Raw genomic sequence first — 23,069 nt, forward strand, 5'->3', positions numbered from 1 at the left:
CCTGGGACATTTACTGTTGCCTTTGACAGGTCGAGCTTATTAAAGCGCCAAATCTCGGCCTGTTGCGCATCCTTTTGAGGGTGTTCAATTCCGCTTAAAGTTTAATTAAGTAGACACACACGCACACACACACACACACACACACACACACACACACACACACACACACACACACACACACACACACACACAGGGGCTTAGCACCAAATTCTGGGCCCCTATACAAAAAGTCCTGATGGGCCCCCTGAAAGGCGGTCTTACAATTCACACGGCTCTCTGAGCCAGACAACTCCACAATATATTTATTTGAGGAATGACCAAATAATTACTTTTACCAGTGTTTCCCCCAGAAAATGTCTTAGTCAAGGTGGTCACTGGCCAGGAGTCGCGCCGCTGCGAAAATTTTGGGGGTATTTTGCTCAAAGATGCCAATGCGCACTATAGAAATAAACAACTGTTTATTTGAATACAAAAATACAACAGACACTGACCTTACAGTTGTGCAATTTTGTTTGCTATGTGCAGGTACATTTTTGCAGACAGTACAAAACACAATTAAAGAAAACTTCTACGGTTTTGGTGCAATACTATGACACACAGACACACTAAATCAGGGGTGTCCAAACTACGGCCGGCTTTTTATTGGCCCGCGGCCGATTTAATACATTTTTTATTTTTATTTTTTATAGTTAACCCACTTGTGCAGGGGTGTCAAAACTGATTGATTGGCCCGCGGCACATTTAAAAAATATAATGTAATATGGCCCTTTTAGTTAAATGCATTCATTAGATTACAGAGAAATATGTCTCATAAAAGAAAAAGAGCACCAAGCCCATCCCAGAGGACCCTGCATAATATTTTATTTTAAATTAATATTATTATGGAAAATCCATGTGTCCTTCTTCAATAGCTTCTAATTCATCTGACACAGTGTCTCCAAATGATTTTTCAGATTAAGCCTCTTGATTTTACTCTCAAAGTGCATCAGATTCATGCATTTCACTTTAAAAAGTTAAAAAAAATCTCCCAGGGGGACATACCCCCGGAACCCCCTAGCAAAGTCGTGAACTCAGCAGCCTACTATTTTCACCCAGCTGGACATTGGAGGCAATAGCAGAAAACACTGGGTGTCTGAAGGCATCTAACAATAGTCAATGATTTGGGCAGCGCTAACATTGGAGAGGGCCCCCTAATAAAATTCTGCTTGGAGGCTTGGGCCGGCTCTGAGGGGAAATGTGTCTGTTTAATTTGCAAGGAAAGTGTTGCCGTGAAGAAGAATTACAATTGCTTGCTGCTCCTGCTTACTCTCCCGCACACATGCCTTAGTCATGCGCAGGCCCCTGATCTCCTTGCAAGGGTCAGGGGCCTATCATGAGCCAGTCAATTATTTCTTTTTTTGGAATGGCATTGTTCAGGGCCTTCGAAGATCGGGGCCCCACATTCAGCTTGTTAAAAAAAAAAAAAAAAAAAAAATGATGGGCCCCCCTCTGCCTTGGGCCCCCCCGTGACTGTCGCACTTTCCCCCGCAGTCCGTCGGCCCTGCACACACACAAAGAGACGGCACTATGCTTAATCTTGCATTAATATCTCGACCACCTCTCATCCTCCAATGGCGTTCATCTCTCATCCTTGTCGTCTGCGCAACATGAAAGGAATGGCCAGGTTGATTGTGACTGGACCTGTCGACACACTATATTAATAGCTGCCACGAGCTCGCCCTTGGCTTGGATCACGGTGTATCAGGGGTGATGAGAGAGAGGTCGGGGGAATTTGGGGGTGGGGGGAGGGGGTGGAGCCAGAGAGTTTCTTTCACTCCTTGCTGGGCTTCCTATGGAAGTTTCCCTGTTTTCCAGTGTGATTCAGCTGTCACTCATTTGTCAATTTAAAAAAAAAATATTAAGATGTGGATATACTGTTGGAGTGTGTAACCGTATGAGTATGAGTGTGTCGGGGTTACTCCCAGTGGACAAGCTGGCTTTGTCCGCTGATGAATTTCACGAAAAGAAACTGTATAATTTGACGTGCGTCAATTCATTTGTTTGGTGAAAGAATGTGGCATTGGAACAATATGGTTGTGTAATCCGGCTTTAAAAAGAAAGGAATTTCTATTTTTAGCAAACATCCATCAGACACACTTTGGCAAATAAAGATATTTGTCAGTCGCTATTCTTTCCCTTCTCAAGGTCTTGACAGGTGTTGAGAAGTGGGTCACACCCTCACCTCTCCGCCTCAGTCCAAAGCAGCTATGGTAACTGTCACAGAGGATGGATAGTGATGGATGATGGGCCGTGGCTGTCATCCCCCAAATCCCCTCAGTTTCAGTGTCCGCAGTGTCGATGGTGAAAAAAGCGATCACCTGGGCTTAAAACAAACAAGGAAAGAAAGGAAAAACAAACACTTCTGGGGTAAGTGGAGGTCCTGTTTGGTGGCTTTTGCTCACTCATGTGTGACCCAGTCATTTGAGAATGATCACATTTAGCAAGCTTTCTATGGCAAGCAGCCTCTTTGAGGTCACATAGGGACAAAAGGCAACAGGTAGGCTACGAAGAAACTTATGAAGACAACTGGAGAAACTTTCTTGAAAACAACGTGGGCTCTTCAGTCTTCATACTTGTGTCAGTTATGGCGGGAAGGGGCAGGTCGCTCAGAGGAAGACAGCGTCTTACTTTGTCTGAAACACAGCAACAGAGCCATTTACACCTCCATTGGATTACAATCAGGCTCCATTATGTCTTCAATTACTGCGAATGATAAGAATCATCCATTAGGCGAATGTTATCTCACTGCGCCTCCTGTCGCAGCAACGAGCAACTGTATGGTATCAAATCATTTGTGCTGCCTTGGTCTCGCTGCCACAAGAAATGATCAACAATCGAAATCTGACCCATGAGGCCTCTCAGGAAGCGAGGAGAAAGTTAAGCATCAAGCTGCGATTCTGTACTGTACTTTCCACGAAACAAATATCTCTCACTAGGGACAGGATGTTGTTGCAACATCCCGCACTACAACATTGATTTACACTCCTTGAGTTGAAGCAGAAACAGATGTTGATGATGTAAAATGGTGCTATTGAGGGGGGGGGGGGGTTATTTCAGGTTGTGGGTTTGTGTCTGTGCGTTAACCAAATGTCCTTAAAATGCACTCCATATTTCACTCTAAAAAATAAAAATCCATTCCAAGATCATTTCCAAATTTAAGTGGCACAACTATGAGAGATTCTTAAGAAATTGCAAGATAATTTATCTTCTATTGGGTAATGCATCATATTTTGGCAGGACAAGGTTTCATCTCAAGCGCTCAAACCCTGGAGGTGTGATAGTTTGGGCGATGTTCTCGATTATCAGAATAACTCTAACAAGCTGTGTTAGCACTTAAGCTGCGGTGGAATTAATAGATGACTATGGTAATTACTGGTAGCACACAGCACCGCGGGAAACGACGGACCTTTTACACCAACACAACACAGGAACTAAATTGCCAAACCATGACGTGGTTACCTGCTGAAGAAAAACAATAGGCCTAGTGGCTACTCTTTTAAGGGGGACGACTGAGCTTGAGGTTGGTGCTTCATGGTTTCAATCAAAATTCCACATGTAAAATGTTTTCATTTTTTAACAAGCCAAGCGGCCGAGTTGAATTTCTTTAAAATAAATCAAGAACATGCTGCGTGTTTCTGTCCTCACATGACAGGATTTTGAATGAATATTTTGGATTTCTTTGACATGTTGTCTTAATGGGCGCCATCACTCTTTCTTCCAATGTCCGCACATCAAGCACTTTGTTTAAAGCTTCATATGCAACTGGTTTCCTCGCCTGTCCCAAGTGTGTCGAATTCATAGACCTGTTTCACAACAGCAGAAGTTTTGAGTTAAAGCAAGAAAAAGCACATGTGGAAGTGGAACTAATAACATTAAGGATGTCTGCGCTCCAGAATTCATTGCAATAAAATGCAGCAATTAGTAATGTTATTACATACCTGTGTTTGACAAGTAGAACTGTAATGTGTGAGGGGGATCAAGCTTGGTTTAACTGGACCTTTTTAAGCTTTTGTTAAGGCTTTGAGTCAATAATGCTCAAAGGCAAGCTCCAAGTCCATACAAGGTTGTAAAATAATTAATTAGCCTACTGCATCAGTTAAAGCAAATTTCTGCAACACAATGAACGTACCCCTGTGAATTAAAGGCACTCTAACCTATTTATACTACCTCCATCATACAGGCGATTCACAGCTTTAGGCTATCTATTTCTATATATTTTATAAACAGTCTATGATTTAAAATTAACCTTACAGGTGTAGTGTTAGGCCTATTAACATGGTATGTTAACGCGGTCTATTTATCTGCCCACCATACAGGTGATACCCAACTTTCTGCAACACATTGAACGCACCCCCGCACCAAACCGCCCCCCCAAAAAGAAGAAGACCAGAACCATTTGATGCAAACATACCTGTTCCTCTTGCTAATGTAGCATTTGTGCTAACTCATCCATATCCTTCAGGATCCCTTTGCCGGGACAATAATTCGTTTGGTGCTTATGGACCTGCTACTGAATCCATTCGTCGTCCTTTTCTCGTCGGCATCAAACCTGAACTTCAAACCAGAAGCGACTTGGGACCCACACATAGACCTACTGTAGCCTACTTCAACAGGTAGGCTACCTGCTTTGGATGTTTGGTTCTGCTGCGACCCTTACCAAACTAAGTGCCTTGCTTCAGTAAGGTAAGACCCTGCTGCTTGTGCTCATACTGTGTATTGTGAGTAGCCTACATGTCTTGTCTGTGTTGTGTTGGCTGTCTAGCTGCTTGCTTTTTTGATTTGCTCTCTGCCATCTCTGTTTGTGACCTATGTCATGGTCTCTGCTGGTGCTGTTTACATTTTCTTTTGCTAGGCTTGGTGGGTTTCCTTTTTCGTACGTGAAATATGCTTTCACTGTGTTGATTTGCAAAGTATGGATAGCATACTCTTGTGTTGGCTGTAGTGTGTAGCCTAAATAGTTAAATTGGTGTTGCATCACCATTCATTTTGCTGGTTGTTTGAGGATGGTGTCTTTCTGCACGCCTATGTCAAGCTAGGAGATACATATTGTACTTTGAATGTAACAGTTTTATTGCAAACAACCTTTTCACATTGTAAGTGATGTAGGCTAATGTTGGGAAGTAAAAATGGCCTCTGCTTTACCACATCACATGTACTCCACATATACAAACTAGAGAAACATTCTTATAACAACTTCCTTCCTTTATCAAATTAACTTTCCTCATATTCTTCTAATAGGCTAGTTTGTACTACACAAGTATTGGTTTCTTGTTTATGCTGTTTCTTCCCTGCTCACATGCTTTAGTCGTGCATCCATGTTCCAATGGTTATATGCTGCTTGTCACTGCTACATAAAATATCTGCCGCTGTTGCTACTATTTTGCTGTGTAGGCTACGTGCTATGTTTCTATATGTTACATTTCATAAGCTCTGCCACAGCATCCACATGTAGAGTCCAAGCTCCCCCTGTGAGGTAAGCAAAGTTTATTATCATTGCCATTCCTGCTGTGCTGAACTTGGTGAATAACAGCGGGGACTGATAGGGTCAGAGTCTAGATGCCAAATATCAACACACATTCATATAGTAGATCCCTGTCTTTTCAGTTGGTTAAATGAACCAACAATGTCTCCTCTTCTAATTCCCTAACACCATGATATGTATCGTAGCATGCAAGTTATTATGTAAGTGGTGTGTGTACACAAATTATTAACATTAAAAGAACTAAAACCGTACAACTGGTTTATTGATGAAAACATGTATATGTGTATAAATCAGTGATCCCTTAGTCATATAAAACACAACATCCCAGCATACAGAGATAATCAGCATTTTAACCCCCCTGATTAACAATAACGGTTATGTTTTAAATAGTGCAGTAATTATGGTTGAATGGGTGAATTAGGGTAACAATGTAACTTGAAAATTAGACTTTCCACAATTTCTCAGTTCCATATTACATCTTCAGAGTTTTTCCTCTATATTCATTTTGGAGGGAGCCACCACCGCCCATATCCAGGCAGCCATCACTTAAAATGGTCAATGTCGGCAAAAACTCACACTGTAAGCATTCCACTGTTACAATATTTTCTTACGAACATGCAAAGACTGTAGTTTTCCACCGCGGTGCTGTCGCAGTGCCTGAATTTTGGTCTTATCCCAAACTGGATGCAGAGGAAGAAAAAGTAAACTTAAATTTTCTCCATGATTTTCTGCATGGAATTTCCTCCAATCTGAAGAGCGTCGGCGTCAAGGGGTGCCATGATTCTTGAATAGGTGAATATTGTTTCTTTTGCATTTCTTAAAGGGGTTGCTTAAATTAACGTTACATCAACATTTTCACTCGCGCTAAAGCAACATTTTTACGCGCGTATATATTACGTGCGTATATATTACGCGCGTATATAGCGGAGAACGGGGTAATTTGTCACATGGGTTGGATGTCACATTCGTTATATCTCGCCACCAGAGCGCGCTAGCTCTGAAATGTTGATATAAAAAAGGTCCAGAATTGGGATCAGAGGTCACATACATAGACTTCCTTGGAGGAAGACAGCTGCATTTCAGGTGAGAGGATGTTTTGTGTTTTTCATGTCAAATTCAAAATATTTTGCTTCTCAGTATTTTTCTTCTAGGCTTTTACACAATGGGTTTATAACAAAACACTTGTTACCCTCAGAAAGTGTGAAGGGTAAACTATAGTTTAGATTGTGGTTAGCAAGCTAATTAGTTGTCAGATGGTTGTTGGCCTTGATGCTAGCAAGAAATTCAAGTTGGGGTTGGTCGTCAAATTTTTTGGGGGGTTGGTTGTCACATGTTATCTCAAGGCTGCAGCCAGAAAAGGAACCCAATAACGAAAGAAATTGTCAAGCTCTATCCTCACTGACACCCCAGAGAAGGAAAGAATAGAGCAGGAAAAGGCAGCTAGCAAGCAAAAGAAAAAAGGGCAACAAAATCAAAACAACCCAGTGCATCCCAAACTAGACCAGCTGCCAAGGCTACAGAACGTTATGTAGGCCTATTTGTCAACTTGACAATGCATTTAAACATTCAAATTTGGTTCTGCCTCCTTGCCTTCTTTTTAAGATTTTTCCCATTAAGATAACATTGTGACAAACAACCCCATAGTGTGTGACAACCGACCCCTTGATGGGGTTGGTTGTCACAATGTGTCAGAGTGTCTTTGATGGTAAATTACTTCTTCATTACAATAAGTTGGAAAAAAAGAGAGACACACATTTCTAGCCAACACCTTAAGCTTCAATTTAATGTAGGAATGGCTATTGACAGATGTTTTGGTGATGAGCAATTCTCACTAGAGTAAAAAGTGTGCCTACTTACCCCGTTCTCCCCTATTACGCAGCTACGCGAGGAGTTCAAAAAATTTAACTTTTGTTGCTCCTACGCGAGACGATTAGCCGCGTTGGCCAATCAGCGTTGAGCTTGACCCGACGTCACATACATTGGCAGGGTCGGAGAACAGTGTACTGTACACAGAGGCTGATGAGAGACACCAAGGAGAAAAATGTATTGCGGGCGGCTGGTGCTGTATGAAGCCACTCGGGGTTAGAAGACGTGGGGAAAGTAAACCAGGAGAATGGACTTCCTGGTTAATTCAGTGAATATGTGCGGCTGTGCTTTAGCCGATAAACAAAGTTAGCGCCGTATAGCATTAGTTAACTCACCCTGTTGTGTGCGGGTGGCTAGCGCCTCATATTATGAACCCAAACATGACGACTGTCCGCGGGACTTTCACGACAAGTAGAGCGAAGCACCGGTGTTGATCTACGCCAGCCACGGTCCCCTGTTAGCCTGGTAGGGTAATTTTGGCTACTTGCCTTTATGTTGTGCCGCCGTGCACCGATGCTGCTGTAACTGTGTTTGTTATGTAGCTGCCGTGAATATGCAATGCTGTTTTAATGCTAGGCTATTTGTGCTGTTCAGTTTGTCTTTTGGCACAGTTGTTGGCCGTGTTGTTGTTGTTTTTGTGCGGACATGCACGCTGTTGTGTCGGGTCTGATCAGCCATGGTTGATAAGGGAAATACAATATCGGGAGGGAGACTAGGCACGTTACGCGCGTATAACCATTTTTGACACAAAATGATCAAGCAACATTTTAGCTGCGTTACGCACGTAAATCTTACGCGTGTAAAATGCCTAGTGTGTTCGCACCTTTAGACCTTAAAGTTAGTTCACAGGAGGACAGTCGATCATTCTAGGCAGTTAATTCAACAACTATTGCTCATGACATGCCGTGGCCTATGCTTATTATCACAGTAAAGGGCCATTGTTAGGCCGACAAAAGTAGGTAATTCATGTTACAGAAGTGATTCGGTATATTTATTAGATCAGAAAGTAGGGAATGATGAGGAGTCAAGTCGGGGAATAGATTCAGCTGCAGTGTTATTAGGTGTGTATGTACGGAAATCTGACTTTTACATGATTTTAACATCACCTTTTATTCTTCTTCACAGATCAAATAAACACAGGGCCAGTGGTTTTGATCCACCATGGCTGAAGTGTATAAATGGCTGAGAGACAACGAGGAAGGAGCTACAGCTGGATTTGTGTACTGCAGTGCCTAATATTAAATATTATTTTCTCACCAGCTGTATATGAATAGCTTTTTTAATGCAGGAATTGTGTGTGTTTTACATTGTTTTCTCTTGAAAGGGTGAAGCAACTGCTATGCAACTAAAGGAGAGACATTTGGATGTGTGCTGCAAGGTGGCCATCGATTGACCAGAAGAGGCCTTGTACTACAAGGAGTGCATGATGAGGTTTTAAAATGATCTGCCTCTGGCTGTGAACTGTGTCAAACTGGAATACAATGCAACTACCCTGTAATGTGGAAACATTTTGATGGTTGTGACGTTTAAAATCCTAATTTAAATAAGTATATTTTTTTATCTTTGAACGTTGGTTTTAATGAACCACCTGAACACATTTAAATAAAAAATATATATTACTGAAAAGACACATTTTGCCGTCTTTGTAAGTTGTTATAAACCTAAATTATCTGAAATTTTGGTTAATTAGAATGAAATTTAAAATAATGTGAAAATTGTTGTGCCAGGAGAAACCCTATATCGTGTACATAGTGCAACAAAACGTAACCGATCCATACTTATAACCAGCCAATTACACTGTCTGTTGTGTAACTGTTTTGTCGCGTGCTTCCTCGCGCGTATTCTGCGGTCGGTCAGCTTGCTTGCAGGGCTGAGGTTGTGTTAGTTTGGTGATTACTTGAGCAGCTGGCCGGCAGGGTTTCTCCCATGGTGCAGTCGAAGTGTTTTGCCGGTGCTCTCAGCTTGCTGAGACGCTTGTGATTACCGTGTGTACCGTGTGTACCGCCACTGTCATTGAGAAGGACTTTCTTAATTCTGTATATTGCACCTTATAAAACTGACGTTTATCGAGGAGGGTCTAATGGTGAAAATGGCAAACACTATAACTGATTTACATTTTGTCCAGGGTGTTAAAGCCTTTAAAACATGGTCTTTTTAAATTAAGTGATTTATAAAATACAGTATTATTTTTGTATCATAACATATTGTATGTAATGGACACACGCTCCACTCTCATGCTTTTATATTGACATGGCAAACATCCATCTGTAAATAACTAATTTCTGGGCTCTTGACAGTCCTCAACATCCAGCAATACATATATCACCAACGGATGGACCCATAAGGGACCCGTCCAGTGTGACTTTAACAGGGCTTTTATTTTCTCAGTGTGCTGCTTAGGTGTCAAGGACAGCTCTAGCACCATCCCTCTGGTGCAGTCAAGGCTCAGCAAATATTTACTGCATGTCTCACACTCACTCGACCTGCCTTCTTAACCGTTGTAGCCTGCATGCGCCTGACTCAAAAACTGTGTTTGTATGGGAGGATGAGATGGACGAGGACGGATAGGAACAGGAAGTTAATTTTGTCACATCAACTGTGTTGTTTCTTTTTTTGTTTTTGTAGTTGATGTGAGGAGTCAGTAAACGTGTGCAACCTGTAAGCACTCTGTTTTTTGTATTATTTGTATTGCTCTTTGCCCATTAGCTTTTCAATCCCTGTCACGGAAATAACTGACCCAGCAGATGACCCTGGAGATGTAAAATTGTGCCGCCGCCATACTCCTCTTGATGGGAGTAAAAAAAAAGAGCAGATATGTCAAAGAAAGCAAATCTTTTACACAAACAGGAAGCTTCCAAGAGATTGGGAGGAAAGTGGTGGGAAGGCTTGAAATGGGCCTCTAAAGAGTCACATTGTTTAGGTCTGGGCTCCCCAAGGTTGCCTTTTAACAGCTACATGCAGGGAGGGATGGGAAAATACTGAGGGGGGTGCTGAGGGAGGGTTGCTACTTTTCCTTTAGTGTAACCTCTCCCATGCATATTTTAAGCCTTTCATTAGATCTGTGGAGGATTAAAAATATAATAAAAAAAGGCATTTGTACTTCATGCAGTCATGTGGCCCTTAACTGTGATATGACAGTTGGATTCAATATAACTGTGTCATGCAGATGTTTTTTACTTCCTTACAGTGCTATCTGTTCAGCCAAAGGAGCATTATAGACTAAGATAATGGAGAAAGGAGGTAATGTTGCCCTCAAGCAAGGAAGTGGCTATGTTGCTGTAAAGGTTAGCTAGTCTTTATTAAAGAGATTTGTCATTACAGTCAGACATCTCAGACACAGATAGTAGGGAGTCTAGACAAATAAAGCTTCCCCATGTTCTTATTTTCTAATCTTTTTACTTGGTTGCAGTGGACTCTCTGTATTGGAGGGTTATGTCAAACGCTCATGCTTTAACTGGGTTAATAGTCCAGGCAAAATAGTGTTTTACGACAGTGTTTTTCAGCACAGATCATTTCTATGAGGTGTCCAGAACAACATACTAAAAGTCCTAAGAAATCCTAGTTGAGGAAATATGTTTAATTCTCATCAATCCGAGATGTGTGCCAATAAGGCGAGACACCAATAAATCCCAATAGGGCTATTTTTTTCCTTTAGTCCTATCAAAATGAAACTTTACACAATGAATGTATCCATGATAATTAAAACATGTTGTATTACCTATATTATTAATATGCAAATTAGCTATACACTAATCGTACATGCCCAAAATAAACCCAAATAGGCTTAATTTTTTCCTTTACTCCTACCACAATAACACTTTACATAGTAAAAGTATACTAGAAAAGTTACTTTTTTCGTATTACAAGTTTCTTTTTAAATGCATTTGAATATGCACATGAGCTCCACACTTATTGAATATCCAATCATCCTACTGCCAATGGGTGATGGCAATGCTGCTTTTAGACTTCTGTCGATCCCTCAACCCTGTTGGTTTCAACGTTCATTGAAACCAATTTCCAATTGCCTCTGTTTGAGGATATATATCCAGGAGAGTACAGTATCTCAGGCTGCACCCACTTCCCGTTTAATCCCCCCTCCGGCTACACTGTTACTCTCCGGGGCTGCTGGGCTCAGCTGAGTCAATAGCCCTGAGGCCGTCCAGACCGTATAAACACCTCCGTCCTTCGGGAAGAGGGTGACTCGCGCCATGCTGGCAATGTTCTGTCATGTCCTCATCCCTCTAGTTACAAACAGATTAGTCCTTGACAGATGTGTGTGGAGGGAAATGGTTCAGTTTGAAAACCAGTGTATCCCCTACCATTATATTGCGGGGGCAGCCTGTCTCCCCAACAAAACCCATGTCATGTCAGTTAACATCACCCGGAGGTGCACTCACACTCAGCTCGGTGAATATCCTGTGAAATTTTCAAAAATCATTTCACTGTGATCTTGCTGCAATAAATGTGGGAAAAGTACACCAAAATGAAACCATCATAATCTCACCTTGTGACAAGCCAGAATCTGCCACGTGTCGGCTAGACGACAGGCAAACTACGGTACTGTTAAAATGCTTGTTCCTTGGATGGAATTCGGATATCCCCTTCTTCTTCAAGAAAAGACAGATATTTGACTGTGATCTCACTGTAAGAAATGGGTGATATTTACGCCGTAATATCGACAAAAAAATGCCGTCTTGTAAAAAGCCTTAATGAATGTTTTGACAAGTCTGTCGGCTAAACAAGAAGGAAACCACTATTAAAATACCTGTTGCCTGGATGGAAGTCGGCTCGATTGGAGCCGCTGTGCTAAGCTTTAAAATCCTGACGTCAGTGTCATTATCAACGCCGATTGGCTTTCACGTCAAAGGTTCACTCAAAATATTAGCTTGAGTTGAATATTTTCAACTCAAGTGAATGAGCATTTGACGCAAATTTTTGCGTGATTGCCTGAATACGCGTTTTTTTTTCGTCTGTAAATTGACTTTGTATGTAAGGTGATCGTGCCAACGACTCAAACGCATTTGGTGCGATCACTTAACGTTAGTGTCCAAGAAAGTCCAAAAGCCAATGAGTAAAACATAAATTGAGCGACGTCGACCCCAACCGTCTAAGAAGTAGCAAAAATATCAGCGTTTTTTAAACGCACCCAACGTGAATCTAGCACCAATGACAAGATGCTAATGTTAGCTCTGCTGTCAGGCATTCTACAACCAGTTAATGTTCATGTCAACACAAACGGCCGCAACAGGCTGCAGAGGAACAATATACAGTACAGCTCGCGTGTGGATCTCAGTCCAGGTTACCCCCAGAAAAGGCCTGGTGGCAATGGTGCCACACGATTTGGTTTAGCCTATTTATTATTATATTGAGCCTATTTGGTGCCTTTTTATTGGACGTCAACCATGGGCTCACTCACCTGCATATTATTGAAAAGATGACTTGAATCATAAAAGGTTTCATGTGGCGATATGACTATCGGGCTAAACTACTGTTAGCTAGCTAGCAAGATTAGCTACAATTGAAGCTCATTGCGTTAATTGTCACACCACAGACGATTGCTGCGGATGTAGCGCTCTTGTATACCCACCAACAGGAACCAAGTTTCAGTTCGGGGCTTTACTATCACTGCTTCGACGGGGCATGCACAGCACTGTCGCCATCCGGTTAAGTCCGCCCCAGAGCATAAATAGGGCTCTGGCCCGCCCATATCAGAAAGAACGATTTGATTGGTAGCTCAGGAGTTCTTGACATATTTAATGAGCTTCAATGGAGAGTGTCTTGACCAACAGGCGCAGCAAATTTAGCAGGTCTGGATTTCCAGGCTATCATGATTATTGACTTTAAACCGAAACCTAGAGATTGAGATTCTTTCCTTTTAATACTGCAGTAGGTATGTTTTCCTGTAATTACCACTTAGATAATTTCCCCAGTGTCCTCTGGGCCATAACTCAGTAAATGGAGGCATTAACCTTTTAAAAGAACAGGCTGTACTGCTGTAACATAATTCTTACTCAATCACGACTGCTGACTTTGCGTGTAAACAACCATTTGCAATATGAAAGCCTGACTACATGGCCTAAACTGGCATATTTTATTCATGTCTCTTCTCGTCATGTTTGCTCACTGGGATGTGAGTTCACTTGACCTTAAGTAAGCAACAGGTCAAGAACTTTGTTCCAGCCAACTCAAACAGTCTTCTGTCGATCCCTCAACCCTGTTTTTGCACACTGAGATGCAGATAACAGAACTATTAGAACATAGTTGTGTTTATTCATGTATCTACTAAATTCCTATCAATTCCCTTGTAAGATGCAGGAGTGATTCTCCAAGTTGTTCTTGCATTCCCAGCATGCCGTGCTGAGGTGGCTTTGCTTAGGTAGTTTGTCTTGGTCCTGTATTTAAAGGAGTGCCAGTTAGTGGATGACACGTGGTCTTGTGATGAGCACATATAGTCCCTGGGAACGATGAGATCGTACTGGTTTTCCTATTTTGTTTAATGCCCCTGTTGGTTTTATTTGGATGCTAGAGACAGAAATGACAGTTGGAGCATCTTCAGCTTCTGTAATGTGATGTATTTCCAAGTAAAGTAGAGTATGTGGGCATGGGATCAGTTCAGGATAGCTGTGAAAGAAGAGAAAGCAGAATCATTTACACAGGGACACATGACAAGGGCTGTCTTTAATTTTACTAATAACATTGTGCACCTGTTAATCTCTACTGCTATACATCCAATCACAAGAAAGAAGAAGGAAATAATGGATTTGAAATTACTGTAGCCATGATGTTTGGTTAGTGTAAGTAGAGCCTCACTTTAAAAATAAACAACTTGGTCTTAGTTTTGGAGACTAAGCCAAAACATTCCCCAGCTGCTGCTGAAATGCAACAGCAGGTTTTTAGTCACAATAATCATGTTCCACCAATGACTAATGCATCATAGCGACAGACTTTATACAACCAATGTAAACACAGGAAAACACAGACACTATTTGAAAATTTTTAATATATTATGACCTAAAAAGTATTTTTTAGAGAGGTCAGATTAAGTAACTATGTAATTCTTGCACTTCAGTGTTTCACTTGAAATGTATTGAACTTGAACAGTTTGTCGACCACGGCTTTATTAAACTTTATCTCCTCCAAAGTAACTGTGGGTGCCGGCACAACAGTTTAGAAAAATAAAAATGTTTGCTGTCATATTTTTATATAATTTGTCATAGTTTGGAGACCAAGTCTGACACATTGGTCACAAGATGCATACTTTGTTATTTCCCCCCTGATAATCACAGAGGCATTCAGCTGCCCCATGGGTGCTTTTGCTGTTCGTTTTCTGAGGTCAGTTAACCCCTGATGGGAGAGCTGGAGTGGGTGGGAGGAATAGGGCGAGAGGAAATAACAGAGCAGTGGGGTATCTCATGCCAATCAACATACAGCAAAGCGAGAAACATTGCCCAAAAGACTGAAGCTCGCAGATTTCCCAAGACTGTGAGCTTCTTATCCTTGAAAGGAGAGAGTCGTTAATGTGCCTACTATAGTTTGAATCATGTCTCAGGGCGGTTATGCTGTGGTTCTTTGGGTATTTCTTTATTCCCTATGTTTAGCCTTTCATATTCTGAGTCACTTTAATAAGTATGACTGTTTGCTTTGTTTGTATTTGTCAGGATTACATACATGAGTAAATTAGCATCTTATTTTCTGTCGGATGTCTTTTTTCGCTGTCACTATGGCATATAACTCAGTTAACACATGACTTGACATCAAGGGTCAAGTTTCCAAGTACTCCCACCCTGCATCGGCGTGAAAAGACTGGAGTCAACTCGCCACGAGTCAACTCCTAATGAAATCCCTTTCTGGGAGCTCTGTAAATATTTGCATTCTTCTCCCTCTGCCTGCTGATAGACTAATTCCACTCACTTTCCTAATTAATCACAGAGGAGTGTAGAGAGAGAGAGAGAGACAGAGGCCGAGAGGGGAGGAACTGGACAAGTGGTCGCACAACTGTTGTTGGAAAATATCCACATCAACACCCTGTGTGCTGCCCCATCATGTCCTCTCATCACACACACACATCTAAACACACATGTGCACGGGCAGGTAAAAATAGCCCCTAAACTATCTCTCCAAAGCAGAAACTATTTGTTGATTTATTCATTAAACAGTTGATTAGTAGATTAATTCATTAATAAACAGACATGTATTGACAATGATTGTGATAAACAGGTAAAATCATATTTTAAGCAAAAATACTTGACATTACGGGGTTCCAACTTCATTATTGTGAGACTTTCCTGCTTCTCTTATTTGGGTTGTGCACTGTTGAATAAGACACATTATCATATGTCATGCAGTGACTTTTGAGATGCAAAATCAGTTTTATAGTTTTTTTCCAAACAGACATTTCTAAAATATAACTGTCCAAACATCCACAATTATCTAGGCCAGGGGTTTTCAAAGTGTGAGAGAGTGAGCCCCCCCACAAATTTCAGCGGAGGCCCCCCCCCCCCCCCCATAAAAAAATTTCTAAATTAATTTGTGTTTTGAAAGATCTTTTAATTATTTTACACATTTTAAACAACTGTTCCTATTTTACACATTTTAATTTTTTTTTAAACATTCTAAACATCTTTGTGCGTTTTTAAACACATTTTTAAAAACATTTTAACATCTTTATCTAAGTATGTTTTTGTTTTGCTTTTTCAAAATACATTTGAACATCTTAATCTAGTAGTTTAATCCTGCTTCCTTTAAGCATGAATAGTAGTGACTGAGTGTGCAGTGGAGTTAGAAAGATAGGCAGAAAGACTTGTCCAAATTATTGACTTTTGTTAAATGTCATTCCCAGTGTTTTTTCGCTAGTGCCTCCAATGTCCTGCTGGGTGAAAATAGTAGCCAGCAGAGATCCTGACCCTCTGTGGTAACTTCTGCCCAATACAGGCGGGCGGCCGGGTTGTAAATGAAGAATACTGGAGGCGTAGTGATCGTTAATGACTTTATAGGTATGGCACATCTCACGGCATACATCTACTGGTCATATCAGGAAGTCAACCAACCCGCTACGGAAGCCCCGAGGAGCTTATATTCATTCTGGCGATGCCAGTTAGTTACAACACTTCTCCCCCTTTAACTTCCAACATTCCCCCAATATAGAAAACATCAATGGTGTTATGACTGGCATACCTCTAAACATATACTGATACCTTAGCACAGTTAAGAACTAAGAACACCTGAATAACAGTCACATTTGAAGTCTATCTGGAGGTTTGCGAGTGCGCTGCGACCTGCGCAATTCCCCCTCTGACTCCACAGCTACCACTAGTGGTGAGGGGGTTCTGGGTGGACCTGGTGTTGGTGAGTTGGGGGAAGACTGTGGGTCCATGTGAGAATGTCCATCCTCTTCAGGTGACACAGACACCTCTGCATGTGGCTCTCTTTCTGGCCAAGTCACTGGAAGACATGCTTCCTCAGTCGTCTGTCCCACCCCTGGAACACCTGTGGCACTGCCTGTTTCAGAGTCTGTGTTATAGCGCATGCGCACATGGTCTTGATGCCTACGGAAAATGCGTCCGTCCGTCAGCCTGACAACATAGGAAACTGGACCACTCTGCTCAAGAACAATCCCAGGTAGCCACTGCTGCTTGCTGATGTTGCTGAAGTTCCTCACATAGACTCTGTCATCGGGTTTTAACTGTCTCTCTCGTGCATGTTGGTCATGCAATTCCTTTTGCTTCACCTGCTTCCTCTCCACCCTTGCCTTCATGTCTGGGCGCAGCAGGTCCAACTTTGACTTAGGCCTACGCCCCATGAGCATCTCTGCTGGCGTGCGTGCAGTTGTAGTCTGTGGCGTGAGGCGGTATTTGAACAGGAAACGTGAAAGCCGGGTGCTGAGAGAATCCCCTGTCATTCGCTTCAGGCCTTCCTTCACTGTCTGCACGGCCCGCTCAGCCAAACCATTCGAAGCTGGGTGAAAAGGAGCTGTCCGTATGTGGTGAATGCCATTTTGTTGCATGAACTCACCGAATAGCTCACTGGTGAACGATGTGCCATTATCCGTGACCACTGTGTCAGGCAGCCCGTGGACTGCAAACACTGCCCTGAGCTTGTCGATGGTTGTGGGAGCTGTAATGTTGCTCATTATGTGGGCTTCTATCCATTTAGAGTGCGCATCCACCATTATAAGAAACATCTGCCCCATGAAGGGGCCAGCAAAGTCCAAATGTAGCCTAGACCAGGGACGGTCTGGCCATTCCCATGGGTGCAATGGCGCAGGTGGAGGCATGTTTTGATTGATCTGACATTGTGTGCATGATTTTACCTTGCTCTCCAGATCCTGATCCATTTTTGGCCACCAGACGTAGGATCTTGCAAGGCTTTTCATTCGAGACACCCCCGGATGTGTCTCATGTATTTCCTCTATGATCTGTGAACGTCCAGGGGGAGGCACGATGACTCTAGCACCCCAGAAGATGCAGCCATCCTGCAGGCTCAGTTCTGTTTTGCGTTTGGCATAATGCTTCAGTTCCTCTTCCTCCACCGTACTGGGCCATCCTTGGAGAAGGAACGTCTTAACTCGGGATAGCACTGGGTCCCTCTCTGTCCACTGCTTGACCTGAGTCGCTTTGATAGGGGATTCTGACAGTCTCTCCAATGAAAACACCGTCTCTGGCGGCACAAATGTATCAGCGGGTGTGTCCGGTAAAGGCAGCCGGCTTAGTGCATCTGCGTTGGCATTATCCTTACCCGCTCTGTAGACAATAGTGTACTGGTAGGCTGACAGTGTGAGCGCCCAACGCTGTATCCTGGCTGACGCTAGTGGTGGGATGCATCGGATTTCACTGAACAGGCTCATTAGTGGTTTATGGTCTGTATAAATTGTGAATGCGCGACCATAAATGTACTGATGAAAGCGCTTAACAGCAAACACAATGGCCAAACCCTCTTTGTCCAGCTGTGAATACCCCTTCTCGGCTGCCGTCAGTGTCCGTGACGCGAAACCAATGGGCTTCTCTGAGCCGTCCTCCATTACATGTGAGAGCACTGCCCCCACGCCATATGGTGAGGCGTCACATGAAAGGGTGATCTCCTTAGCGGGGTCATAGTGAACAAGCAGCGGCGCAGAGTAGAGGAGCTCTTTTACTTTTTTGAATGCTGCCTCTTGCTCATCACGCCACTGCCACCTTGTGTCAATGTGCAGCAGCTTGTACAGTGGAGACAGCACCTTTGAGAGGTCAGGCATGAACTTGCCATAATAATTCACCATGCCTAAAAAGGACCTGAGTTCAGCAACGTTCTTAGGGCTGGGGGCCTCTTTGATAGCTCTCACTTTGTCTTCTAGCGGCCAGAGCCCCTCAGCTGTGATTTTGTGTCCCAAATAAGTCACACTCGGCGCCAGGAATGAACATTTGCTGCGCTTTAATCGCAGCCCTGCATCCAAGAATCTCTTCAGCACCTGCTCTAAGTTAGCCAGATGCTCCGCCTCTGTGGCCCCTGTGATCAAGATATCATCCAAGTACACTGCTACATGTGGAATCCCCTGCAGTACAGTGTCCATTGTTCTCTGGAAAATGGCGGGGCTCGACGCCACTCCAAACACCAAGCGATTGTATTTAAATAACCCTTTGTGAGTGTTGATAGTGACATACTCTTTTGACTCCTCGTCGAGAAGGAGCTGCTGGTAAGCCTGGCTCATGTCCAGCTTTGTGAATAGTTTACCCCCTGCCAGAGTTGCAAACAGGTCATCCACCCGTGGCAATGGGTACACGTCCAGCTTAGAGACTTGATTTACTGTGAGCTTATAGTCCCCACATATCCTAGCCGTTTGGTCCTGCTTCAAAACTGGAACAATGGGGGCCGCCCACCTTGAAAATTGGATGGGCTCAATGATACCCAGCTTCTGTAAGCGTTCAAGCTCCTCCTCCACTTTGCCTTTCATGGCATACGGCACCGATCTGGGCTTGAAAAACCGTGGCGTGGCCTCAGGGTCAACATGGAGTCTCACTTTTACGCCCTTTAATGTGCCCAGCTCATCCCTGAACACGTCCCTGTACCGCTGCAGAACATCCTCTGTTGTGTGTGCATACTTAACTTCATGCCAGTTCAGTCGGATCTTGCGAAGCCAATCACGGCCCAAAAGACTGGGCCCTCTGCCTTTAGCGATCACCAGCCTGGCCGTTGCCTTCTGTCCCTCGGCTGAAATGTCCACAGATAGCACCCCTAAATGTGGTATAGGCTGTCCCGTATAAGTCCTGAGTTTGAGCTTTGACGACCTGAGGGGAGGTAGATTAGACCCCCATGTCCTCCTGTAGGTCTCCTCGCTGATGACAGACGCTGTGGCACCTGAATCAATCTCAAACTTGATGTCTTGCCCCTCTACCGTGACTGTGGCATAATAGGGTTCAGGCGGTTCCTCATCTGTCTCCACTCCAAACATGTTATAGGAACACTCAGCTTCCTCTGTTTCTCCGTCAAGGTGGTGTGTGTCTGCCTGAGGATTTTGTTTTTTTCCCTGTCCTCTTGAGCTCCTGCACGCTTTAGCTAAATGTCCCTTTTTGTTACATGCATGGCAAACAGCATCTTTGAATTTGCAGTCATTTGCATAGTGTGCCCCTCCACACCGAAAACATTCCACCCGCCTTGCCGTTTTATCAGTCTCTCTCCTGACTTGGTGCACCGCCACTGCCTGCTGCACCCCGTTCCCTTTTTGGATATCTCTTGCATTATTAGCTGCCATTTCCATGCCATGGGAAATCTCTAGGGCTTTCTTAAAAATCAATGGAGGGGTTTCCCCCAGCAGGCGGCGCTGTATAGCATCATTATTTATCCCGCACACCAATCTGTCACGGAGCATATCATCCAAAACTGCCCCGAAGTCACAATGCTCCGAGAGCTGCCGTAACTCGGCTACAAAGTTGGCAACAGACTGACCTTGCTTCCGGAAACAGCTGTGAAACTTAAATCGCTGGACTATCACAGACGGTTTTGGATTGTGGTGGTTCCCCACGAGCAGGACAAGTTCATCATACGGGATCTCCCCTGGTTTCCGCGGTGTGGCCAAGTTCCTTATCAGCTTGTAAGTCCTTGCTCCACACGCACTCAAGAGAATAGAGCGCTTTTTAGCCTCATCTGTAATCCCATTAGCAAGGAAAAAATGTCCCAACCTTTCCTCATACTCCGGCCAGTCTTCGTTTCCCTCCACAAATTCACTGATAGTCCCGAATACAGCCATTTGCACTCGAGGTCCCTCGTCGTCACTGCTCATGTAGACAGCCGTCTAGTTAGCCTCCGAGCACGCTAACAACAACAACGGAACGACACGTCCAAAAATACCCGTTCTCCTTGTCGCCAAAAATATGTGGTAACTTCTGCCCAATACAGGCGGGCGGCCGGGTTATAAATGAAGAATACTGGAGGCGTAGTGATCGTTAATGACTTTATAGGTATGGCACATCTCACGGCATACATCTACTGGTCATATCAGGAAGTCAACCAACCCGCTACGGAAGCCCCGAGGAGCTTATATTCATTCTGGCGATGCCAGTTAGTTACAACACCCTCCTAGGGGGATCCGGGGGTATGCCCCCCGGGAGATTTTTTCTTACCTTTTTAAAGTGAAATGCATGAATCTGGTGCACTTTGAGAGGAAAATTAGGAGGCTAGATATGAGAAATTGTTTGTGAACAAATAATTTGGAGATACTGGGTCGGATGAATTAGAAGCTATTGAAGAAAGACACATGAATTTTCCATAAAAATATTAATTTAAAATAGAATATGCAGGGTCCTCTGGGTTGGGCTTGGAGCTGTTTTTCTTTAACGAGACATATTTCTCTGTAATATAGTGAATGCATTTAAATGCAGTGAGAGGAACGAAGCAGAAGAACTCTTGTCCAGCTATCTTTATTTCCACAGATGAGGCTGAAAAAGGCTGTAGACTATACACAGTGCATGGGCAACTGAGGGCAGCCCCATTTCCATATTTTTTTTAAAATAAACTCAATACACACTGTGCATGGACGTGAACGTGACGTGATCAGTTAACCTCGGATTACCTCCCACATGATTAACTATCTAGTCCAAAACATTGTATTCCTTTTTTTGTATGATAACTTACATTTGCGTAATATGTTGTTAATAACAAAAACACAAACTAAAAAAAAAAATAATATAGGGGAGAACGGGGGAATCTGAGGCATCGGGTAATGTGAGCCACCCCCTGTATCTAGGCAACGGAAAACATTTTTGGTCATGTGAGATATATGTTTTTAAGCCCCTCTCATTTCCCCATGGCCCTGAAAGAGAGGACCTCATGGTGCTGTGGTAAGCATGTTTTTTTTCACCAAAATAGGTATTTTGCATGTAAAAGTAAATGTTCTTGCTGTCAACTTAATCAACTGTTGTGCCAAAGCAAATGTATTAACGTAGAAAAACTTCTATCATACGTGTTGATGAACTACCAACATATAAAAACCATGTGATGATATTAGCCAAAGATTAGCCTGAAATGCTAAGAGAGGTAGTTTTTTCTCAAATTGTGGTGGGGGAAAGTGAGCCAAATGCTGTGGGGGAAAGTGAGCCACTGTCTCACTTTCCCCCACCATGAGGCACAAGTTAAGTTTAGTCTTAAACATATATATATTTTTTTATACTTTATTTTTCGTTTTATATATGAGCATAAAACAACAAACAAGCAAACAAAAGAGGGCTAGGACATGACAGTACACACATTTGGAAGCAGGTACAAAAAAGAAAAGCATAGGTGCAGTACACAATACAAATATTTCTCACATTGGAATGGAGTGAAATAGAATCAGGAGTCTTTATGTTTGTAGCGATCCCATTTTTTCCAGTATTCCTCTCCTTTATCCTTTTGAAGCCGCAGCACAAAAGTCAAATTCTCCATTGCCTGGATAGAGTTTATAATGTTTGTAAAGAGTCTCATGGTAGGAGGATTCTTCTGGAGCCAGCATTTAGTAGGGGAGAACGGGGTAATTTGTCACATGGGTTGGATGTCACATTCGTTATATCTCGCCACCAGAGCGCGCTAGCTCTGAAATGTTGATATAAAAAAGGTCCAGAATTGGGATCAGAGGTCACATACATAGACTTCCTTGGAGGAAGACAGCTGCATTTCAGGTGAGAGGATGTTTTGTGTTTTTCATGTCAAATTCAAAATATTTTGCTTCTCAGTATTTTTCTTCTAGGCTTTTACACAATGGGTTTATAACAAACCACTTGTTACCCTCAGAAAGTGTGAAGGGTAAACTATAGTTTAGATTGTGGTTAGCAAGCTAATTAGTTGTCAGATGGTTGTTGGCCTTGATGCTAGCAAGAAATTCAAGTTGGGGTTGGTCGTCAAATTTTTTGGGGGGTTGGTTGTCACATGTTATCTCAAGGCTGCAGCCAGAAAAGGAACAGAATAACGAAATAAATTGTCAAGCTGTATCCTCACTGATACCCCAGAGAAGGAAAGAATAGAGCAGGAAAAGGCAGCTAGCAAGCAAAAGAAAAAAGGGCAACAAAATCAAAACAACCCAGTGCATCCCAAACTAGACCAGCTGCCAAGGCTACAGAACGTTATGTAGGCCTATTTGTCAACTTGACAATGCAATTAAACATTCAAATTTGGTTCTGCCTCCTTGCCTTCTTTTTAAGATTTTTCCCATTAAGATAACATTGTGACAAACAACCCC

This window comes from Ammodytes marinus (genome assembly GCF_949987685.1).
Source record: "Ammodytes marinus genome assembly, chromosome: 21".
In the NCBI taxonomy this organism is placed as follows: Eukaryota; Metazoa; Chordata; class Actinopteri; order Uranoscopiformes; family Ammodytidae; genus Ammodytes; species Ammodytes marinus.